Here is a 9,495-nt window from a genome sequence, read left to right as displayed (position 1 = left end):
CGGACCCAATAGATTTTTCAATTACGGTTTTTTGTGCTCATCGGGTCCGATTTGCTTGTTAAACGGTGTGCTTCTTAGCCACCCAAAATGTCTCTCATTCGTTGGATCCTTGGCTCAGGATCTAACAGTTAGTTGTATGTTAAGCCTTTGTACAATATTTCTTTTTCTGATTGAATAGAAGGTTCCACTCTTGCCTCAGCAAAAAAAACTTTTACATCTCCACATCTTTTAAAATTGAGTAGATCTAATTTCAATCATATTTGAGTTTTTTAAAATTGAATAAAACTTATTTCAATCATAAGGAATTGATTGAAATACTGGGATAACTAAGTAAATTTAGGAAAGTTGATAACATTGTATAAAATTATAGAAATATTTTCATATATATATTTTTTGACCTATATATTAAATTTCAATACGATTGACTTATATCATGTTATAACTAAGCTCTTGTAGATAATCTCAAAAGAAAAATATTGAATAAAACTTATTAGTTGTTTACATGACATCTTTTAAAATTGAATGAAACTTATTTCAATCCTATAATTTGTGTTTTTTAATTGAACTTTGAGATAAGAAATTGATTGAAATACTTAAAAAAGTTGTCCATGCAATGATATATGGGTGGGTCACAAAAATTTTCATATATATATATATATATATATATTATTTTAATATGGCTGAGTTTATAATTCAAATAATTTATTTTTAAAATTGAGTTGTAATAACATACATGTTGACTGCACTAAAATACACTTTATACAAGCTAATATGAAGCATGATTGTAATTCTTTCAATGTTCAATATTAAATCGATACAAGATATATTTTAGTTCATTTTAAGTATCAAAGTGACTTGCATCATAACTTAAGATTGTACTTATTTTCTTAGTCTATGAAATTGGAAATCAAAATCGTTATATTTTGTAATAAAGGATATAGCATATAGGAAAGTTTTAAAATTAGCGAAATAATTTTAACAGATCTAGAAACTTCAAAAATAATGAACATCCATAAACAAGATTAATATGTTGGCATTATGACTCAGGTTTGGTGCTATGGCACAGGTGTTGTCCTTGATGGCAACTCACTCAAGTGGCAAATCATTGTTTAGGCTCTCAAAATAATAGAAAATGAGATACCCGCAGGTGAGCCTAACAAAAGCTGCGGACCCGCAGGTGCCCCGAACAAGAAGTGCGGGCATACCCGCAGGTTCTCCTAACAAAAGGTGCGGACGTCATTTTCACTCACTTCAATGCAGAGAAGCGCGCGCACGTGGGAAATTTTATGATTAATCCATGGTATTTAGTCCGACGTGCTTGATCCTATGGTTTTGGTCCGTGGTATAGCATCTAAAATATTGAACCCCGGTTTTGGGTCCCTTGTATTGGCTTTCTATGGTTTTGATCCATGGTTTGTGTAAGGGCTTGCCTATAAAAAGGAAAGGAGATCATTTGGCTAGACACTTGTGAATGTTGAATATCTTAAGATGAACTAGATCTGAAATACTTGTAATTGGTTGATGAAATAAAATTAAACCTGAGCATGAGAAGACTGATCAATTGAGGGGTCGTGATCTCTTTGGCGCATGATCAGATCTGTGGATCTGACAGTCTGGGGTACAATTGAGGACTGATAAAGTGTTTATATCCGGAGGTCCGCAGGCGAGATATGGCTCAGGTGCGAAGGTGCGCAGACCAGTAGATGGCGCAGGTGCAAAGGTCCGCAGACAAGTAGACGGCGCAGGTGTGGAGGTCCGCAGACAAGTAGACGGTGCAGGTGCGGAGGTCCGCAATCCAGTATAAGGTGCAGGTGCGGAGGTCCGTAACCCAGTAGAAGGCGCAGGTGCGGAGGTCCGCAGTCCAGTAGAAGGCACAGGTGCAGAGGTGCACAGTCCAGGAGACGGATCAGGTGCGGATCAAGTGCGGAGCTGTGTAAGCTAGACACAGCAAAAGTGCGGATATTCGTAGGTTTATATTGGTGAAGTTGCGGACTTTTCTTGAAATATTTGTTGGCTGCCTTTTGTCTATTGCTGCAGAATTCTAGGTTTAGATTACTGGTATTGCTTGTCTGGTTACTGCATTTTGAGAAGCTATTGGTTGATTTATTAGTTGATTGTAAAAGGAGATTGGTTGATTCACATGTACTTGATGATTATTTGATGTTCATGGATCCAGTCTGAAAATTAATGAAACGTGGTCCCTGAAAGAAAAGAAGTAGGGGGTTGTAGCTCCCTTCCAGGAGAGTCTGGAAAACGAGAGAGGGTTGTAGCTCTCTGCAGGTTGCAGCCTGCGTACTGGTAAAGGACTGCACCAGTACAGAATCATTGTAAAAGAAGTTTCTAATTGAAAGAAGATAGAGACACATTGCAGCAGGTGGTTTTCACCCACATTGGGTTTCCACCTTATATCTGGTGTTCTTTGGTGTGACTGTCTATTTTCCTTGTTCCTGTTCATTATTATATGGTACTGACATTCAAATTAATGGTCAACATCTGAAGAATAAATTAAATTATAAATCTAGAGGGAATATTGAAAAGAATTAGATAATACTGATTCACCCCCCCCCCCTCTCAGTATTATTTCCAACAATTGGAATCAGAGCAGGTCCTTCAGAAGAAGCTTGATCGCTTGAAGGAAGATCTATCATCATAAGCAACTACGAGAGAGAAGCATCAATCAGGCCACCAATTTTTGATGGGACAAACTTCGTATATTGGAAGGTAAGAGTCACTGCCTATCTTCAATCTCTTGGTACAGAAGTCTGGGATATCATAGATACAGGGTATACTTTTCCGTCAACAACACCTACAGATCCTGCTGGTAAGAAGCAATATGAAACAAATGCAAAGGCTGTCAATACTCTATTAGGATGTCTATCTCAATCAGAATTCGTCAAGGTTATGCAGTATAAATTCACAAAAGAAATATGGGACAAGATTGTTCTGAGGTATGAAGGAGATGAACAGGTAAAACGAGCAAAACTTCAAACCCTCAGAATTCAGTATGAAAATCTCAGAATGCACAATGATGAAAGTGTGGCTAACTATTTCCTTCGTGTAGATGAGATTGTTAATTGTATGAAAAACTTGGGTGAATAAATAAAAGAGGTTGTTGTGGTTGAAAAAGTTCTAAGATCTTTGTCCCCTAAGTTTGAATCAAAAGTTTCTGCAATAGAAGAAAAGGAGAATCTACGGAACCTTACCATGTCACAGCTGCACGGAATTCTAACTGCTTACGAAATGAGGAAAGGAGGACCATCAGACAGGAGAGAAGCTGCATTCAAGGCTTCAGGCAAAGGAGATTACTATGAGTCAGGACATCTATCAGAAGAAGAAGAAGAATCAAATTTTGTCAAGAACCTTCAATGAGGTGCAAGAAGATTCAGAGGTAAGTTACCTTTCAAATGCTTTGCTTGTGGAAGAGTCGGTCACTATGCTGCAAAGTGTCCGCATAAAGATAAGCTTGACAAAGGTAAGGAACCTGTCAGATGGAACAAGAAACAGAATGTAAATAAGAAAAGCTATTACACTCATGAAGACAGTGATGGACTTTCAAATAGTGATGAAGATGAACAAGGTAACAATTATAGACTTTTAATGGCTTTTGAAGATGATGATCTCATGGATGCTATAGATGAAGAAGGTCTGTACGAAGAGATTTCTAAACTCAAAATTTGTTTAGAAGAGAAAAATAGGATTATTGATACTCTGCAATTCCAACTGGCTGAAAAAGAAAAACTTCATGAAAAGTTAGAATGTGAAATTGTTGGTCTTAGAAAAGAGATTGAGAAAACAAAAGCTCTTAATCTTAGATTTGTTAAAGGATCTGAAACTCTAGATGAGATTATCAATGTGCAGTGTTCTCCACTAATCAAGACAGGTCTAGGATATAATGAAGAAACATCTCAAGCATCCACCTCCAAAAGTTATCTTGATGCAACAAGGAGAAGCGAGCAAAGGCCTAATAGAAATCATCAGGTAAATCGGGGGCAATCTACTTTAAGGACAAACAGAAGCCACAACCAGCCTCAGGTAAAACCTTCTCAATTTGCCTCAAGAATGGATGTCAATAGAAACTACAATCATTTGGCTGGTAGATTTGATAATCACAAGAGTTTCTTCAATGGCCAATGTTTCTCTTGTCATAACTTTGGCCACAAAGCAGCTCAATGTGTTGCCTATAAGACAATCATGACTAGAGAAGCTCAAAAACAAAGGAGTATGACTGGGATCGTGAAAAGAACCTACAATAACTTTTCTTCTCTTGAAAATGAAATAGAATGCTCTATTTGTAACAACTTCGGTCATGAAGATTCTGAATGCAGGAGCAGGTTTCGACAGACAACTCAGAAGGAGCAAGCCTCAAGTGTCAAAACATGGAGAATGAAGGAACCACAACCAGAGAGATGTGGTATAGCTTTATATGCGAAGGGCAAGAAAATCAATGGTATATCGATAGTGGCTGTTCGAAACACATGAGGGGTGATAAGGAAAAACTTCAGTCATATAGTGCCTTAGAGAAGGAGAAGAAGGTCTCTTTTGGAAATGACACCCCTGCGCTCATAAAAGGTAAAGGTTCTGTTTAGTTGAAAGAAAAGGTCAAAGCTGGAAATGTTATGTATGTTGATGGGTTAAAGCATAATTTATTAAGTGTCAGTCAGATGTGTGATCAAGGAACAGAGGTAATATTTCGATCAAATGGATGTAGTGTTTGTGATCTTGATACAGGAAAAACAGTGATCAAAGGCATAAGGACTCCAAATAATTTATACATATTCAAAGAAGGACAACATCAATGCTATCTAAGCAAGAACAATTAACACTGGTTATGGCACAGAAGATTGGGGCATCTTAGCTTCTCACAGATAAGGAAAGCATGTAAATACCAGGCAGTTCGTGGTCTTCCAGACATCAGAATTCCAAACAATACAATTTCCAAATCGTGTCAGTTTGGTAAGCAAACCAGAACTAACTTCCCTGAGAAGGAAGGATCAGCTAGCAGGGCACTTGAACTTGTCCATACTGATGTATGTGGTCCATCTAGGAAAAGGTCACCTCGAGGAGAAGAATATTTCATATTTTTCATTGACGACTTTTCCAAGATGTGTTGGATAGGACTTATGAAGCACAAAGACAAAGCCTTTGAAAAGTTCAAATCATTCAAAGCCTTGGTGGAGAATGAATCAGATCACAAAATCAAATGCCTCAGGTCTGATAGAGGTGTGGAGTTTACCTCGAATGAATTTTTCGATTTTTGTGAAGAACATGGAATAAGAAGGGAATTCTCTATAGCTAGGACTCCTCAACAAAATGGAGTAGTGGAAAGGATGAACGGAACGGTTCAACAAATGGCTCGTGCTATGCTTGATGAGTCTGGAACTCCCGCAACCTTCTAGGGTGAAGCCGCATTTGCTGCAGTTGTTATTCTCAACAAGACAAATATCCGAGTGAACAGCACTCAAACTCCTCATGAGCTCTGGTATGGTGAGACTCCTTCTGTAAAACATTTCAAAATTTTTGGAAGCAAATGCTATATTAAAAATAATGATGAAAATCTTGGCAAGTTTGAACCTAGAGCAGATGAAGGCATTCTCCTTGGTTATTCTCCTCACAGCAAAGCATACAAATGTTACAATAAAAGGCTTGGAAGAATTGTCGACAGCATTGATGTAGTGGTGGATGAAAAAGACACCCCAAGGCAGGTAAGATCTGAAGACTTCGAAGATGATGAGGACTATCCATCAACATCAAATCAGATTCATGATGAAGAAGAAACCCATGAGGCACCGGAGGAACATATAAGGATAGAAGAAAAGACTCCATCCAAGTATGTTCAAAAGAATCATCCAGAATCTCAAATTTTGGGGCAAAAGGAGGCAGGCATACAAACAAGAAGAACAATTGCAGAAGCTTCAAGCTATTTGGCATTACTTTCCTCCACTGAACCACAAAATGTAAGAGAGGCGTGCAAAGATGAATGCTGGGTCAAGGCAATGGATGAAGAACTTGAACAGATTGAAAGGAATAACACTTGGGAATTGGTTCCTAGACCAAAAGATAAGAATGTCATAGGGACAAAGTGGATTTTCAAAAATAAACTAAATGAAAATGGAGATGTGGTTAGAAACAAGGCAAGACTTGTTTGTAAAGGATATGCGCAACAAGAGGGCATAGACTTTGAAGAAACCTTTGCACCAGTTGCTAGACTTGAGGCTATAAGAATGTTCCTTGCTCTCTCTAGCTTTTAGAAGTTCAAAGTATTTCAGATGGACATAAAATCTGACTTTCTGAATGAAGACTTGAATGAAGAAGTGTACATTGAACAACCAGATGGGTTCATCCTTGGAAATGATCCAAATCTTGTATGCGGGCTCAAAAAGGCTCTCTATGGTATTAAACAGGCTCCTAGGGCATGGTATTATCGGTTGGATAAATATCTTCATCGACAAGGTTTTATAAAAGGATCAACTAACAACAATCTATATATAAAGGTTGATAATGAAAAGTTGCTAATACTTGTTGTGTATGTAGATGATATCATCTTTGGCAGCAATGAAGAAGACATGAGTCAAAAGTTTGCCTTGGTGATGCAAAAGGAGTTTGAAATGCCCATGCTTGGTGAGCTCACATATTTCCTTGATTTGCAAGTCCAACAAAACAAAGACGGTATTTTTCTATCACAAACCAAGTATCTCAAGCAGATCTTGAAGAAATATGGGATGGAGGATTCGAAACCAGTATGTACCCCTATGGTGACAGGATGCAGCCTCAGCACGAATGATGAGTCGGCAGCAGTACATCAACCAACCTATAGATCCATGATTGGAAGTCTGCTTTATTTGACAGGTACCCGACCAGACATCATGCATGCAGTGGGAATTGTTGGAAGATTTCAGGCAAATCCAAAGGAAACTCATCTTCAGGCAGTTAAGAGAATCTTCAAGTACCTTCAAGGAACTCAAAACTATGGCTTATGGTATCCCAGAGATACAGATCTCACACTTCACGCTTATACAGATGCAGATTGGGCTGGAAGCGTGGACGATAGAAAAAGCACTAGTGGTGGTGCATTCTTCATGGGTTCCAAATTAGTATCTTGGTTCAGCAAGAAACAGAGTTCAATAGCATTATCCACAGCTGAAGCAGAGTATGTGGGTGCTGCATCTTGTTGCACACAACTCCTTTGGATGATGCAAACATTGCAAGACATGCAAATCACTTGTACTCCACCTATCTCCATCTTCTGTGATAATACAAGTGCAATCAGTATTTCAAAGAACCAAGTCATGCACTCAAAGACCAAGCATATACCAATCAAATATCATTTTCTTCGGGAACAAGTGCTTGAACAAAAGATCAAGTTGGAGTATGTTCCATCTAAGGAACAAGTTGTTGATATACTCACCAAACCGCTGCCCAGGGAGACCTTTGAATACCTCAGGCAAAAGCTGGGGGTAGTTGATGTATCATCTTGCAGTTGAATCTTGTTTGTTTCAGAGATTCTTGGTTGTACACGAGTTTCATATGGGGTATACGCATACATTCGCTGGTTTATGGATTGGTCAAAGACCAAATGGCACAGGTTCGGAGGTAGCATATATTCTTCTAATAATGCATTGTTGGCATCATTGTAGAAGATCCTGGAGGAGCAAGTACAGAAGGAGAACATGGATGCTGATCTAAATATTGCTGCTAATGTTTTGTCTCTATGTCTTATATTTCTTTTGTCAAGGTCATGTAACGACCTATGTCTGGGATGAATGATATAAGGTTGTCATATGTAAATTTCTGATGTAACCCCACTTGGTTGGGAGGATGATCCCCACTTGGTTGGGTGATGAATGTATGTATAGAGTCTTTTGGTGATAGGAAGGTCATTTATGGTGTATGGTGGATTATGGTTCTTCTTGAAGAAATTTTCTTTTACAGATCTGGCCTACAGTCAGGGGGAGCACGATCAACACAGCAGAGCAGAGTTTTCAGCATGTTCTCAAGGGGAGCATAACCCTTTGCCCTTGATGACAAAGGGGGAGAATGACTTTGAGGATCTTGGGGTTGCCATCAAGTCCAAAGGGGGAGATTGTTGGCATTATGACTCAGGTTTGGCGCTATGGCACAGGTGTTGTCCTTGATGGCAACTCACTCAAGTGGCAAATCATTGTTCAGGCTCTCAAAATAATAGAAAATGAGATACCCGCAGGTGAGCCTAACAAAAGCTGCGGACCCGCAGGTGCCCCGAACAAGAAGTGCGGGCATACCCGCAGGTTCTCCTAACAAAAGGTGCGAACGTCATTTTCACTCACTTCAATGCAGAGAAGCGCGCGCACGTGGGAATTTTTATGATTGATCCATGGTATTTAGTCCGACGTGTTTGATCCTATGGTTTTGGTCCGTGGTATAGCATCTAAAATATTGAACCCCAGTTTTGGGTCCCTTGTATTGGCTTTCTATGGTTTTGATCCATGGTTTGTGTAAGGGCTTGCCTATAAAAAGGAAAGGAGATCATTTGGCTAGACACTTGTGAATGTTGAATATCTTAAGATGAACTAGACCTAAAATACTTGTAATCAGTTGATGAAATAAAATTAAACCTGAGCATGAGAAGACTAATCAATTGAGGGGTCGTGATCTCTTTGGCGCATGATCAGATCTGTAGATCTGACAGTCTGGGGTACAATTGAGGACTGATAAAGTGTTTATATCCGAAGGTCTGCAGGCGAGATACGGCTCAGGTGCGAAGGTGCGCAGACCAGTAGACGGCGCAGGTGCGGAGGTCCGCAGACAAGTAGACGGCGCAGGTGCGGAGGTCCACAGACAAGTAGATGGCGCAGGTGCGGAGGTCCGCAGTCTAGTAGAAGGCGCAGGTGCGGAGGTCTGCAGCCCAGTAGAAGGCGCAGGTGCGGAGGTCCGCAGTCCAGTAGAAGGTGCAGGTGCGGAGGTGCACAGTCCAGGAGACGGATCAGGTGCGGATCAGGTGCGGAGGTACGCTGTCGAGTAGACAGATCAGGTGCGGAGCTGCGCAGGCTAGACACAGCAGAAGTGTGGATATTCGCAGGTTTATATTGGTGAAGTTGCGGACTTTTCTTGAAATATTTGTTGGCTGCCTTTTGTCTATTGCTGCAAAATTCTGGGTTTAGATTAATGGTATTTCTTGTCTGGTTACTGCATTTTGAGAGGTTATTGGTTGATTCATTAGTTGATTGTAAAAGGAGATTGGTTGATTCACATGTACTTGATGATTATTTGATGTTCATGGATCCAGTCTGAAAATTAATGAAACGTGGTCCCTGAAAGAAAAGAAGTAGGGGGTTGTAGCTCCCTTCCAGGAGAGTCTGGAAAATGAGAGAGGGTTGTAGCTCTTTGCAGGTTGCAGCCTGCGTACTGGTAAAGGACTGCACCAGTACAGAATCATTGTAAAAGAAGTTTCTAATTGAAAGAAGATAGAGACACATTGCAGCAGGTGGTTTTCACCCACATTGGGTTTCCACCTTATAA

The sequence above is a fragment of the Pinus tabuliformis genome, chromosome 3_2 (assembly GCF_031772625.1).
Source record: "Pinus tabuliformis cultivar Carrire ecotype Pingquan chromosome 3_2, CPIR1, whole genome shotgun sequence".
Taxonomy (NCBI): Eukaryota; Viridiplantae; Streptophyta; class Pinopsida; order Pinales; family Pinaceae; genus Pinus; species Pinus tabuliformis.
Note: the sequence above shows the minus strand (reverse complement) of the source record.